General features: G+C 44.6%; 1 protein-coding gene across 1 annotated transcript in view; it reads left to right on the top strand.

Annotated features, from left to right (window-relative positions):
- Window positions 1-121: 121 nt before the first annotated feature.
- RFX2 (regulatory factor X2) overlaps window positions 122-16,053 on the top strand; it is an 87,401-nt gene continuing 71,469 nt past the window's right edge. The window contains 1 exon segment of the mRNA XM_025196528.1: window positions 122-198. The gene's annotated coding sequence lies outside the window, so the exon portion shown is untranslated.

Here is a 16,053-nt window from a genome sequence, read left to right as displayed (position 1 = left end):
ACACACTTCGGGGAGGGGAGGCGGGGTCCTTGGGCGTGACGTCAGAGCCGAGGCTAGCAACAGTTGCCTCGAGACCCGGCGCGAGGCGCCATAGTGACCGTAGTCCTGGAGACTGTTACTTGCCAACGGGAGCAACAGGCAGCGCCGGCGGCCGGAGCGCAGCGCAGCGCCTCGCGGGGAGCCCGGCCGGGAGGGCAGGTGAGCGCCGGGACGGGACCGGGGTGCTGCGACGCGGGCTGGGCCCCGCTGCCACCGCGTCCCCCCCGTGCCAGGACCGATCCCAAACTTCCTGCTCGGGGGCCCGAACTCGCGCCCAGGGAGAACCCCCCCACCCCGGGAGAAATCATCCCGGATTATTCCCGGTGCCGCACGTCTATTCCCCCCCTGAAAACAGAAGTTGTCTCTGTCTCGAGTTATGTTTTCTCCCCTGTTTTGGGATAAAAGCATGGGGGGGGGGTTAAAAAAAATCTCAGTTCATTGAATTGCCACCTTCCCCCTTCCTTATCACCCCCCGACACTTCGCTAACTTTCCCCCTCCGCTCCCGCAGGTCTCTCTTCAACTTGATCTTACTTTAAAAGCGATAAATTTAACTTCTTTTTTTAAAAAAAAAAAAATCCACTTCTGGACTGCGCTGATGTTTCTTCACCCCCTGGTTATACAGAAATGGTTTGACGTTGCAGGGTTCGGCGTCTCTGATGAGAATTGGGGGGGTTTGCTGTTTTTTTTGTAGCCGGGGCGTCGGGTTTGGCTCCGAACGGCGGTGTCCCCGGCACGGACGCGTCGTGGGTACGTAGCACGGGCCAAGCGACCCCGTCCTGCAGTTTCTTTTTATGTTGCGAGTTTCTGGACGCATGGTGTGAATGCAAATGGAAACGGGGAGAGGAAGATGGGAGCTGGCTCTTAGCTCCTTCTTAAAGAAACCTGCCTCTGTTTTGCTTCCCCCATCCCCTGTCCCCCCCCCCTTTTCAGCACATCCTCAGCTAGGAAAAGCAGGTTGGTTTCCAGCTGTCATTGATTTCACTGACTTCTCCGGAGCCATCGCGTCCCGCTCCGTTCGCTGGCAGTCCCAGACTAGTCACTGCTGGAAGTCGAAATAGGACTTCGGGAAGCACGCGCTCGCTGTCCTTGCCTTGGCTTCTCCCGTGTGTTGTGATGAACGAAGCCTGGTGCGGTACAAAAAGCATCTTCTGTTAAATTTGGGACTTTATACATGTGTCTATTTGAGGATTCCCTTTTTGTAATCGGTGATTTGGGTGCTGCTTTTTTGCGAAGGGAGCGAGCTCTTCTTTGTGTATAATATCAAGGACTGGACTGAATTAATAACCTGGAACAAACTAGCTAGCGTCTCTTTTTGCTCCTGGAAGATCCTCAATCAGATCCTTGATGTCCTTGTATTCATTCTGATTTGACCATTTTTTTAATTTTGAATTGCTAACTTTTCAACTCGTTAATTGGTTGAGAATCCTTTGCCATGAATGCGTAATAATCGCCGCTCAAAATAGCTACTTATCTAAAGGAAAGATGCTCTTGGGTATAAGGCACTAGACTTAGTGAAGATCGGGTTCAAGTTCTGGCTTTGGTGGCTGCTTTTTGTGTCACCTTGAAGTTAGTGATGCCAAGAGCCCGAAATCTGGCCACTCATAACAGGGGGCAGATTGATAAAAGTGATCATCACCCAGCAGCTCCCGTTCTGATAACTGTTGAGTCTGGAAAATCTGGAGCTGATGGGTCTGTCTCTCAAAACACCCAACCCCCTCGCCCCCCCCAAAAAAAACAACTCAACATTAGCATCACAAAGTTAATAAATTATTAGATCGACTTAAAAGTTATGAGAATTAACTTTGAGAATGATGAGAATTAAACGATCTGTTTTATTGCTTTTATTAATTTGCCTTTTGGTTTGCTGAGCCTCTAGAGCAGCGTTTCTCAACCTGTGGGTCGTGACCCAAAAGTGGGTCGCAAGAAGGTATGAAAGGGTTGGAAGCAAACTTTAAAAATGGATAAAAAACGTGGGAAACTATGGGTTTTCCCTTGCAGGCTGGCAGAGTTTCAGCCTGCAAGGGGCTGCTTGGGGACACCCCACCCCACCACCCCTTGTCCCTCAATTGGGGGCTGGAGCAGTGGGCAGAGGGTCGGGAGTGAGGGGTGCTGGGTCAGGACTAGCCATTGATGTTTACAAATGGGTCCTGGCACAAAAAAGATTGGGAACCACTGCTCTAGAGTTCCCATTTTCAAGCTTGTTATCTGCAACAGTGAGTATTGGAAAGGTATTCTTTTTAAAATTAAAACTGAGATTTTAATATAATTACTTGACTGTTGGATCTGGTTCTTCTTCCAAAAAAAGAAAAGAGTGGAGGGGAGAAAAAGAAAAAAAATTCCCACAAACAGCACTGCAGTTCTGGTTTATAGTATCTCTGTGTGTGTTTTCTCGTCCGTTAAATGGGTATAACTTTAATGATGAGTGACTCTATTCATGAATATTTGTAGGAGTTCCCAGACTTCAGAGGAGTCTGGGAAGGGAATAGAAGTACATAAGTGAAGTCACGTGGTAGTATTTCTGGAAGCACGCATGAGCCTTTCTGGCACAGCTGCTTGTATGTGCAAATGTGAAGGTAATTTGCTGTCAATTTATAGAAACGTAACTTTGACATTCTACCTTCTCAGTGCAGTAATGGTGGGATACCTGCTCCTGCCAAAATTAACACGTGTGGGTGTTTGGTGTCTGTCAAGATTAGACCCTAAATTTGCATGTCTTCGCTACTAAAAAGGAAATAAATCACAACTGCCTTTATTTAACCCCCTAGTTTTTCTATGTCACAGTTATACATTTGCTAATCAAACTTGTTTGTGGCTGATGTGGGACTTCCTAACCTTGACAAAAACTTAAGAACTGTTGCTTTTCTAGTTGGGTCAAAAGAAATAATGTGTCAGGAAAAACAGATGGGTCATTTTTCTAAAACAATATGATATTTGTAGCGTCTTGGGGAACTAACACATCTGAATTTTAAGTGTGGTATGGTTCCATTTTTCTAATACAGGGTTAAAAATGCAGCAGATTTGATTGGATATGTTTTGCCCTGTTACCTTGTTGTACTACGGTAAAGAGTTTCTAAATCCCAAAGGTGCACTATTTGCAAAGTCATAATAGTGAACACAGTACTGCTTCAACACGCTTATCTAACTGCTAAACTCTTCAGCCAAAGTTTCTGCTGAAGGCAGCTGAGATATATTTAAACCAGTTTTCCCCTCTCTCGAAACAAATGCCAATAGAGTTCAAGTCTGGATGTATGCCAGCTAGAGCAAAGTGTTATCCTAACCAGGGTGCTAGGACTCAACGTGGGGTGCGGAGGAGCAGTTTCCAACCTACTTGAGTACTAATCCATGGCAACTCTTATATTTCTGATACTGGAAACATATGGATTTTTTGTTGGTGGTGTTTTTCATTACTCTTTGTTTTGAGGCTAGGTATTTTGTCATACTTGTATTGACAGCTCTGTATTTCTGCACCCAAACACTCACAAATCCACATTATTGCCTGCGAATGTACTGGCTTTCTCAAGTTAGACTGTCTCAGCGTTTAGCAAGTGAACTAATTATGCTGTGACTCAGTTAATGGGTGATATACTTTGTCTTTTCAGCGTGAACCATATGCATCTAAATCTGTTACGTGAACAAGAATCCCAACATATAGGGGACCGACTTCAACTAACATTTGTTCACAACTAATTATGCCAGTGCACTTGCGCTGTGGGATCCAAATTGTATTTCCAGCTTTAAAGAAAGTAGCTGTATGTGAAATTTGTCCATGAAAAATTGCTGTGCTCGAGTTTCAGCCGGTGTAAAAATGAACAAATAGAAAATACTTGGCTGGATGGTACCTACAAAACTTTTATTTTTTAGTATATTAGATATGTGATTTGGGGGTCTTCAGTCACTGAAGGCATCATCAAAATCAATTTTTTTCTGACTGTTTAAAGAATGTTCATAACTTATGGAAGGAAGGAAGGCCTTTTTATGTGATTGAAAGTGTCGAGCAAGGGACACTTTGGGGTGGATGATGGGTAGACCCGAGATTTTACTGCAGCGAGAGAGCAGCAGAACTTGATTTTCTGCATTGACCAGGCCCTACGCAGGGTTTTAAGATCTGTACTGATGCCAAATAAGATCATTTGTGGAGTAACTTGTGCGCCAATATAGTCTGAATATTTTTATACAGTATATATTTTTCTATTATTTAAAAGCGGAAGGGCTTAGTCTCCTGAGCACAGCACTGCCAAATGTATATGCAGGAACGTGTCCCAGGATAGCATGCTTTTGTAAATCTCTGCCAGGAACCAGGGTTTCTAACAAGTGAGCGCTCCAGTTAGATTTTCAAAGGGATCAGTGTTGCCAAACGCCATGGCGAGCAATGACTGCGTCCAGAACATACGCAGGAAACGTAAGCAGTTGCCCACAGAGGCATAATGCAAACATTAATGGAAACGAATCTCGTGGATATTCACAAAGTAACAGCGGGAAAAGCAAGTGGATAGTCCTTTTCTTTGCACATTCATCGTTTTCGGCTTGAGACTTTTGTTATGAGAATTGCTTTATGTATAGATTATCTTCCAGGCCTTAGAAACAGTGGAAATAACTGTCACAGCTGACACAATATAATAATATCTAAGATCACGTCTAGCTGGTAAACTGACAGCACTGGGTAGTGTCCCACTCGAGCACTACATGGCTCTGTCCAGGCAGCTGTCTAAACCTGAAGCAGCAAAGTCCCATCTACGTGGCCCTACAGGTGGGCCTTCATAAAGACAGAGGGAAAGGGTCCTACTGATTGGCATGGTCACTCTGCAGCACTAATTAATCTGCTCTGCAGTGCTGTATGGGCACGGCTACATTTCTCCTGGTTCAGGAGGCAGCCTGCATGAAGTAACAGGGTGCTTTTGAGGGTCCCAGTAATGCCAACTCTCATGAAAAAATCAGGAGACTCCAGCTTTCCAAGTCAAATTAATTCTGACTCATGATTTCCTGATAGAGATCAAGTCTTGGGATTTTTTTTCTTCTGGCGCGTGTAGAGAGCACCAAGCTGGTAAATCTATGGAGGGGAAGGGGCAGGGGCAGAAGGAAGGGGTGGGGGGTGGCAGATCAAGGCCCCCACGGCGATGGAAGGAGTGGGGCAGGGGCTGGGGTAAACGGGGCTCCGGGGCTAGGGTAAGTCATGCAACAGAGGCGTGGGTGGTTTTGTGTGCAAGTGTGAGTGTGTCTGCCTCTCACGCCCAAGCCACAGCCCCACCAGCCCTGCTGCTGCCCCTCACTCTTGACCCACAGCTCCCCACCCCTTCACAAATAACACCCCCAACCACTCGCTTGAAAAATAGCATCTCATGATTTACATTCCAAATCTCTTGATTTTTAAGAGGTTGTCTCATGCTTTTTGACACGGCGGGGTTGGCAGAACTGGGGTACTGCTGTCTGGCTTGATACAATTGCCGCGTAGGTGAGGCATAACTCGCCTTCCACTTAGCATCGGTTGACGTGTAAAAAGCTCGTCCAACATTCGCAGATGGTATTTTCACTTGTTCCGCAGGCTAGCTTTTGTAACAGAGGAGGAAGCTTTCACCAGTTCTCGGGGCATAAGCGATCCCTGTGGTTATGTAGTCTGACCAGATGTGGCAGGGAGCTGTTAGGATGGGGGACACGGCATGAAAAGAGACAGCATGAAAAGAGGCAGGCTTATCTCTGGTGTAACTGCAACTTCTTTGGAGTTACCTCTAGAATGAAGTTGGCCCCTCTGCTTACTGATCCACATGTGTGTTTAACATCTGAAACATTGCTCTCTTGGAAGGAGGATTCTCACAAGTGGAGACTGTGAATGCTAAACGGGAACGCGGTCACAATCTTGGAGAGTAAAACTGGGACAGAACTGCGAAACAAATAAGATCTGTCTTTTGGCATAAGCACATTTGTAGCCTCTCTGCCAGTATAGCTAAGTTGGCATAGCTTTGTCAGCAGAGCTCCTCCTAGGGAGAGTTCGAAGCATGGGCTGGAAGGAGGAAGTTTTTTCTGGGGTGGGTTTGCTGACACAGGTTACCATATTTAACCGCTTCTGTCCCCACCCCAGAAAAACCACACTTGAGTATGGCCAACAAAGCACTCTTCTGTAAGCTTAGCTGCATCCACATCATGAGTTTTGCTGGCACAGCTGACTTTTTTTCACATTTTTGGGTGGTAGCTCTGCCAGCAGGACTCTGCAGACAGGCTTGGTCTATGGGCCTGGCCCCCGTGCATCGAGAGCTGTCACACGAACTAATCCAAGGCATCTAGAGGAACACGGAGGCCTCACTGGTTATTTCCTATGTCTGTAACTTTGCAATTTTTGTTGTAACACTGCGCTCCAGGATCAAAACTTTCCTTCCAAATAGTCCTTATGATTGAAAAGAAAACTTCCTAAATATAAATGAAATGTGAAGCTATGCACCAGGCAAATGACAATCATTTTTTATCACCCGTATAGAAATCATGACCGGATATAATGCTGCCTCTTTCACTGCATATACTGGAAGTAGAACATGAGGCTACTTTTTATTGTCATCAGATGAGTTTACCTGTTACCACTAAATACTTTTGTGAACAGCATAATTGAGTTTTAAAGCCTCTCTGAATCTGGGAAGCTCTTCTATTTTCAGAGCTGGTTTCTTTTAAAGGAACACATTTGTTTTAGTCTGAAAAATGGCTTAATGTGCTGAAAAGGGTTTTTAAAGAGAATGATTAGGTACTAGTGAATTTAGGCTGCAGCAACTGCATGACTCAGTAAATACTGGGCCTTGGACCCTGAAGTGAGGATTAGTTATGGAAAGAGGCATGGTCATAACGAGTTTATGATTTTGTATTCTGGAAACTGCCTCCAGTACGATCATGCATAGTGGCATCTACTGCAAACATGAATAAGCATTTTTTTAATGCTCCTGCCTTCATGGAAACATTTTCCATAATTTGATTCCTTGTCTCTGCTTTACTTTTGCAGACATTTTGGTGTGAATCATAGTAAAGGTCATGCAAAGTAACTCCATTTGGCTTTAAACACTGATGGCTTTCTAGTCCAAAACTAGATTATAAAGTGTGCCCATTTCACTTATGAGTCCCCGGACGGAATAAAATTGGGACTTGCATTGTAATACACAGTTTATATCCATAGTGGTACCGAAGCTGGTAAGACAGTGTGTCCTGGAGGATTTAATTGTCTGTGGGCGCATCTACATGTCGCCGTACAGCGACGTAGGGACAGGCTACATTGCCATACAGCAAGCTACGGCGACATAGCGATCACACGGGTCTACATGTGGTCGCCCGCTACATCGCTGTAGCAGCATGCTCCATGCTTATAGCGCACCATTACGGCGATGTAGCAAGGAAATCAGAGCATGCGCCACCTGTACTGCACCGTGCTTTAGTACCTTGATGGGAAGATGCACCCTGTGTGCATGTATTCTGGTAGGAATTAGAGACTTCAGTTAAAAGATCAGGGTTTCACTGTGCAAGGCACTGTACAAAGACAAAACTAAGAAAGTTGCTGCCCTTAAGAGCTAGGATTATAAAGGGATGTGTTGGCCCTAAAAGACCATTGCCTCTGCCTGCCACCAGTCTAGTCACTGAGGCACAGCTCTTCAGTTAACTTAACATCCCATGGCCAGGGCCAGACAGAGGCATGGGTGAACCGGGTGGCAGCCTGAGGCCCAGACAGAAAGTGGCCCCGAAAATGGTAATGTGTTGATTATTATTAGCATTATCCCTGGTGAACGGCACCCTGATACTAAAAATTCACCCGGGGCCACCAGGAGTCTAGGTACGGTGCTGCCCATGGCCATCATGACAACCAGGAAATGCTCCTATCAATCTTGTGGCTCAACATATATGTAGCTGGTCTAACCCTGGGACTTGCTTTTGGGGATGGCATCAGAGGTGAGAGGCTAGTTAATATTAGGGTATTGGTGAGGCCAAGAATTTAGTAACTCAAAAAAAAAAAATGCCTGAAGAGCCATGTGAATGGGATTTGATCTGGGCATTCTTCATCAAGGGTGTGTAAAATGCAGTTTCTTTTAAGGACGTTACTTGGGAGGCTTGCTAGTTAACTTATGAGGCCAACAAACTTTCCAAATATTGCCCTGTTTTCAGTCTGTCTTCTCTAATTGACTCTGGTGTCATTTTTAAATCATTTTTTGACTTCAGATACACCTGTGCAACAGGCCATGGTACTTGTTTTCTCAATGGCTGATGTCCTCCTGCTGATAAGCAAACTTCACGTATTTGTGCTGATTCTCTTAGCTGTGCCAGCTGCCTTTGATACCATTGATCAAGAAGCACAGGCAGTGTATCTGCAAGGTCCCCAGCAAGAGAAGTTGCTATTCACTCCAAAAGACCTCCGAGTGTCCGTGGGGGGTTTCTTTTCTTCCTGGAGTGTCTTCTGTTTAGCATGCACGCGAGGCTGCTGGGACAGTTCATAGATTTCATCAACGTTAGGGCTGGAAGGGACCTCGGAAGATCATCGAGTCCAGCCCCCTGCCCCAGGGGTAGGAAGTCAGCTAGGGTCATAGGATCCCAGCAAGATAAGTGTCCAAACTTTTCTTAAGAGTCCAGAGTAGGTGCTTGCACCACCTCTGAAGGGAGACTATTCCAGGCCTTGGGGGCTCGGACAGTAAAGAAGTTATTCCTTATGTCCAGCCTGAAAATGTCTACTTAGTAAAGGTCTGTGGTATCTTCTTCAGCCTGCAGACGACACTCATCTCTATTGTCTAATCCATCGTGACTGTGAATAGATTTGCTCAGTCTAATGACGACCGAGAGCTAGCTGCCAAGTTTCAACCCAGATAAAACCGGGTGACACTGCTAAGATGAAGAAAGCACCAAGAGCAATGGGAGAAGTTAAACGAGTCCCTTTGGTAAGAAGGTCAGGTATACCTGAATTTCTGAGTTTGCTTCTCCGCTGTGCAGCTGAAGGTCTTCGCCACATGCAATCTGGGCTACACCTGGAGAAACCAGAGGAAATATGTTGCAAAAGCAACCGTCCGGTGGGCAAATCAGCCCTTTTCTCTGCTGTGCAGCGGTATATGCCAGGAAACGCAGTCAGCCGATCAGATCTAATTTCACCCAACCTATCCACCAAGGAATTCACCCAGGCTTAGTACTGCTTGTCTGGCAGTCGGGTAGAAAAACAACGATGAATTTGATTTATTTGGTTTATACTTGTGTATGGCTAGAAAATGGACCTTGCACAAGCGGCTGGTAAGAAAAATTCAAAGCAAGTGATGAGATGAGACAGACCTACGTCCTTATCTGAGCCACACTGTGCTTGGGCAATACAACGCCGGTGGTTCTCTGCAAGGATGCCCTTCTCTTTCCAGCTCCTCCACCCTGGCCTGTCTTTGGATCAGCACCGTACCTAGATTCCTGGTGGCCCCCAGCCAACTTTTAGTATCAGGCCCCACTTCGCCAGAGATAATGATGATAATAATTGGACGATGGATAAAAAAAATTACCATTTTCTGGCTGCAGGCGGCTGCCCGGTTCGCCCATGTCTGTGTCCGGCCCTGCTTTGGATGCAGAGACAATCGATTAGGAGAACTTGGCATCCTCCCTGCGACCGAAAAGGGGTGTGGGCACGTCGGTGTACAGACCGATTTTTTTTTTTCCCCCCCGGGGTCTGTCTTTCACTGTATTTAATACAATAATTTGTTCCAAATCCCGCCTAACATGTGAAATGCGGATCTTATCAAATATTCATGGCATTAGATGAGCAACCATGGAGGGAGGTATTTCTTTACAAGCAGAGATAAGAGAAATAACGGCTCCTGGTCACAAGGTTAATCTGCAGCGCTGCCTTCTACCTAACAAATTATTCTTTGTAAGATGATGGACATGCTGCATTGTTGTGAATATTGGCACTGACCAGGGATATTAAGCCTTTTTGCTTTCGCCCAGGTCTAAAACATTTACCGGATGAGTAGCTTGCCCGCTGACTGCCTAATTTCCAAAAGCATTTGCACTTATGTTATTCTTTCCTCATCGAATACAGATTAATCCCTTTTCCTATTTCAAGCACAGTCTCTGCCATACTTTCTCTCTGGAATCGATGCGCAGTCATTAAGCACTGACAATGCGCTGGGCACTGTGAAAGGAAAGAGAGCCCCCTTATCAGAACTTAATTTAGGTAAGCGATCCTGCAAACGCTTGCTACTAGGCATAATGTTTAGCGTACTGCATCTGCATTATTTTCAGCAAGATTACTCCCGGCACTAAACTCAGACAGTGTTTACAGGACAGGAGCTGCTGGCAAACCCAGAGAAAGGAAATGGCTTGAGGTTTTGCTCATTATTCTATTAAGTTCCCTTTATCTGCAGTCCAGGGTTTTGTCTTGTGCATCATAGGCCTGAGAGATGTTTATATAAGTTACCGAATTTCCGGCCAACTGACACGTGTTAAAAGTGCATCATTGCATAGAATTATCATATGCTTTTTGGACCTTAATATTTTCCCCCACTTCCGTTACTTTTAGCCTTTTCTAGGTGCTGCTCATGTCTGTGGCGGAAAGAGAAACTGTTTTTCCTGGATAAACAAGTAGTCTTCAAAATTCCCATGGAAATTCCTTGACTCATCAGACGCCCAGGGTACTTTTGGGGGGGAATATTGACTTATTTCTAAGACAGTTTTAATAAAGCGGAGCAAGTTGTTACACAATCAGAACAGCTGCCCTTGGAACAATTTTCGTAAAACGATGAAAGCAAAAATTTGTCTGTTCAAATATTCTCTAGTGAAGAAGGACCGGTGGGGGTGCAGAGAGGGAGAATTTTCTTCTGGCCGTTGCTGGATATTATTTAGCAGTTATAGTGTATGGGGTTTGCTTCGACCCTGAAAGCACGTTTGGTGCCTCAGTATTAAAGGACTGAAACAAGCAGGAATCATTTCTCAGAAGCTAATCCCCTGGTATGAATTATTTTAAAATATTCAAGTTAATCATTTGAGTTCCGTTAACGCTAGCAACCCCAAATCTAAAGTGAAGCCACATTGGGCTGAGTGCTACGCGGAAATAAGTCCCTGCCCCAAGGTACTGTTGTTACAATTTAAAAGGACAAGACAGACTAAAGAAGTTCCTTTTTATTAAGCAAGGGTTAATCCCCTTGCTCCAGCAGTAGCGTTTTTGGCAATCGCAGGCACATCCTTATGTCATTTCCCCATCCAAGAATCCCAGGGTTCAGACTCTAAATTTACTGCTGCCTAATCTTACTTATTGTTAGGGTAACAGCTATAGACATAGCCTATTTTGGTTACTAAAGGGAAAAGTGTGTTGTGTGACAAAGTGCTGTCCTATAGAAAGGGGAAAAAAAAGTCTTTTAAAGCCAGCGAAGATAAAATCTTTCTTAGAGTGGGTAATACCAATAAACGTCTTCAGTGAAAACAAGTAACACCCCCGCTCCCCCCATCTCCCTGTGGGAAGTATATGGAAAGTGAGCTACTTTTTCCCTTGGCAATCTGCAAATTGGACATTATAATTTGCTAGTTTATTTTGATATCCAAGAGTCGTAATCTTTTGTTAGTCTGCAACATGCTGGAGTGACAGCCAGGCACATGCCTGTCTGCTTATTCATCTATATTTATTGTCACTGTGGATTGCAGCTGGGCTGAGCAATAGATTGCTGGTTAACAGTCTCTTTAAATATGGATGGAGGAAGAAACTCAATACTTCCCTGCCTGTATTCTAGACAATAACTTTCTCCTAAAACCGTGGCCTGCCTTATTGTAATGCTCGTTTTTATTAGATTGTTACCGAAGCCTTATGAGGAACGGCATTTTGACCCTCGGTTCTGAGGATGCTGCTGCTACATTCGATACAGTAGCATAAAAATATGTGAGTGAACAGGGTACAAGCCCTGGATGCTGCCTGGGTGGTGGGGGGAAGCAGAGGACATCCCCTGTTCCTCCTTCCCTCCTCTCCACTCCCCATATCATGTGCCTTACCTGTAGCAGCTCCAGCCTGGCAGTAGGGAGGGCAGAGAAGTGGTGGTGGCACATGGTGCAGGAGTAGATGCTGCTGCTGGAGTAGATGTCACCTTTTCTTTGCTGCAGAAACCAGTGATTTCTTTTGGATGTTCAATTTGGATATTAGGAGCAAAAAAAATCAAGGTGACCTCTCTAGCAGCAGCAAACTTTTGGGGGCTGTGTGTATGTGCATGTGTACATACAAAAAAACTAGAATTCTTGGTTCCAAAATGATACCTTTTATTAGACCAGCTGGGAAATGGCAAGAAAATTGTCCTTTTCTGCAAGCTTTCAGGCTGATAGGTCCTGCATTAGGCTCTGGGAAACGTATAGATGGTAAAAGATGGTAGAAAGTCCCCATAGGTAGGAAATAAACTTCATTTTTGCACAGAGGGAGCTGGAGATGGAAAGCTGTCCCTCTCGACCCATGAGAGTGTCTTTGTGAGCTGTGCTGAGTAGCTCTTCGGAGGGGGGGGAGGGGAGGGTGTTGGCAGGTGTGCGGGTGAGGGTTGCAGAATTGGCCAGTTATGCCTCTGGTTCTACGTGCCTTGATATGCTGCCCGTACAGTGTGGTTAATCGTAGGTCCCTGCTTCCCAGGTGCATTGTAAAGATATTTTTTAATAAGTACAAACTGTCAGATACTCATATCAATGTTTTAGGTAACCCAATACAGAGATTTATATGGATTCACATGTGCTGCGTGGAAGAGAGTGGACTCGCCTTCCTTAAAGGAGATGCGGTATGTGCAACATTCCTAGTCCGTGTACCAAAGAAGTTGGTCTAGACTGTGAGTCACGGTCTAGGAAAGACTAGATTCCTTTCCTAGAATACCCCCTGGGGTAGTGGGACTCCTCACTGAGCTCTGCTAAGGACTGTGCCTTAAAGGCACCAACTGGTCTTTAACCATTCTTTGCCTTCGTTTCCTTCACGCATAGTAAGAAATATCTACCTCCAGAAAGTGGGTGATGGAAAGAAGAGGGGGTAGGTTTATTAGGATTGCTATTTGTAAAGCGCCTGGAGATCCTTGGGTGATTAGCTTACTTGCTGACCAGACCAAACGTGAAGGCAGAGTTAAGGTTGCCCCATGGTGTCTTATACCTTTGAAGAACTTGCGCCTCTGAAAACCAGAAAGTAAAGAGGTTGGATATATGGTGACAACTTTGACCACAGTGAAATGAATGTGGCTGAATAAACTCTGGCGCAGTTTGATCCGGACTTTATGGCTCCCGGGCACTGCATTTACACATGCGCCCAGGATGGCAGCACGTTGAGCCGGGGTGAAGCCGACTCAACTGGCAGGGGGCCCCAGAGGTCAACCTCCAAACCTGGAGCTACTCCAGCCCATCGCAACATGCTGCAAAGGGGCTGGCTGGGGCACAAGGGTGCTCCGGTGTGGGGCAAGCTGGCAGGCGGCTCCCGCACTGAAGCACCCTCATGTGTGTTGCAGCGCGCTAAATCACTCTGCTGTGGGATAGTACTTGTGTTGACCAGTACTAACCTACAGAGGTGTTTATTAGTTTACTGTGGCCTAATAGGGCCACACATGTAGATGCTGACGTTTTACTGTGGAGCTAATTAGTCAGCTCTGCAGTAAACATCTTGTGTAGACGTTCCCAGTATGAATGTGTTTGGGGTGGCTGCATTTTAGGAGGCCCTTGCTCAGATAGCCCCAGATTTGTACCTTTACTCCGACTCCGGACCAAGCAATCCAAATAGACACGTGGACTCTAAGAACACCTACAGAAATCCATCGTTGAATAGAACGTGGTTTGCAACTTTAACTATAGCAGCGATAATGCTTTGCTATATCATGTACAGGGCTGTAGAGCCTTTTAGCACCTGACAGCAAAGCCTCAAATGATTTCAGTGGCCAGTCCTTTTTTGCACATCTGTGAATACTGTGACACACTATGTTTTGGGCTAAAATTTTCTAGATATAAAATATATGCAACCTTTAGTAAGTGTGAATAAAATATATGCCCGAGCAAAGTTTATAAAAGTGCATCATATTGAACTACCAAGTTTTCTAAAAGGTTAAAAAAGAGGTTTGGAAAGCAATTTAGAGAGTATTTTCAATTTAGAAAGAGCTTTACATTCCTGCCCTAAAATTTTCTTTCTTTTCTAAATGCCCCAAATAACAGCATTCAGATACTCCACACATTGTAATAATCCTCATTCCTATTCCCTGAGGAATTACCTAATGCCTTGCTTTTGATGAGTCTCCTATTAGGCTATTGTTATGGAATTTTTATAACGGCTTTCATTGTGGCATCTGGTTAGTTGAATTTAAAGTTTGATCTCAGACACGCAAAACATTTTTGCTATGCTTCCTGTGAATCTCTGTTCAGCTCCAGATTCTCTTCTTTCCTCTCTTATATTAAAAACAAAACAGAAAAAAACCCTAAAACAAAACAACAAACCCCCCAAAATTGAATGTTTTAATAAGTAGCCAAAATGTGGCTAGAAACCCAAAGGAACTATATATCTCAAAGGTCATGGGATGTGGACCCATTTCCGTCTTAACTCTCTTGCTTAACATTCACCATAGACTCTTGAATGAAAAGTGTAGTGAATGAAAAGTATCACTTTCTAATATTGTGTGCCCCGTGTGAAATGAGTTGATTTTTCTTTCGTATTTCCAAGAGCCGAGGACTCGCATCACAAACCCAGGATAGATGTAGCATCTTTTAGTACCTGCAGAGAAACTGAGTGGATGCAGAGCTTGAACTACTCTTTTGCCTGGAAAGATAGTCCCCCGCCTCCCCGGTCGACACCGAGACAAGCTGATATTGGAAAGCCTGTGACCCGTTAAGAGACATCTAAGAGAATAATAGGATCAACTAACTCAATAAACAGCATATCTTCATTAGATGTTCTTTTTCCAGGAATCTTACTCCAGTTGGTTATAACAGGTTCAATGTATTATTATTTTAAGCCACAGCAAGTTGAAAACACATTTTGGAAGGTAAAGAATTCCCTGTATTAATCCTATTTTATGAGTTTATAAGACCACTTTATTGATTTTTTTTTTTTTTTTTCCTTCCGTCTGTGGAAACAATATGTGCGCACACACACAGAGACTTAGAGCTAGCGATCGAGGCTGCAGGCCAGTTTTTTTTTTTTGTCCTTCACAAACTGCTTCAAGAATCATTGCAATAATATTCTTTGGGAGCCAAAACTATCTTTTTTTAGAAACTTATCATAAGACATTTATAATGTTTCTTCGCATCCCTCTTTCTTACTTGGTACTTTTTGAAATGTCTTCAAGAAGCAAGGGAGAGACATGTCATGGGTTGAGGCTGGCTGGCTTTGAGACGCACAATGAACATAGGAAAATAGGCATTTTTAGTATTTCCCCCAACCATTTGTTTATATTCCCCGGAGTGTCTGTCTCATGAGCAATTTAAGTGAAGGTGCAAGGTGAAGAAGGTCTTTTTCTCTTTTCCCCTCCTCCCTTCACCAACAAGAAAATAAAAAGAACATGCTGTGATTGGATTTGATACTATAGCATGGCCTCACTTCTTGATCTCATTCATGGAACTCAAGCTGTTTCTATCCCAGGCATGCAAACATTTATTTTGTCATGGTTGCTCACTTGTGATGTTCTAGCTGCTCAGCTTCTGCACAGCACATCCCTGTTCGGTTGGAGGACCTTTAAGCCAATTTCAGCTATCTTGATGCAAAGTTCTGAGTAAGGACAAAGTATTATTACCGCAGCCAAAAAGACATTGCTTTCCAGCCTTCAATAGCAGATTTCAGTGAAGCTCCTCCTGAATTGACACCAGGAAGAATAAACTGAATCTGGCCCTTCAGTTTTGGAAGACTGAGCTGGAAAATAAGATTTTGTCTAGCAGGAACGAGAGGCAGGTGGCATTATTTGACACCTCTCTTACTAACGTCTGAAATCAAGTAGCAGGTGAAGCGAACAGAAAACGCTGACGTTGAGTTTTGTTGCTATCGCTAGCTTGCACGAGCTACGGTTATAAACTCGTTCTTATTGGCATGGGGTTTGATGGCCATTGTGAGACAA

The sequence above is a fragment of the Alligator sinensis genome, unplaced genomic scaffold (assembly GCF_000455745.1).
Source record: "Alligator sinensis unplaced genomic scaffold, ASM45574v1 scaffold1295_1, whole genome shotgun sequence".
Lineage (NCBI taxonomy): Eukaryota > Metazoa > Chordata > Crocodylia > Alligatoridae > Alligator > Alligator sinensis.
This window is presented reverse-complemented; position numbering and strand designations above follow the sequence as displayed.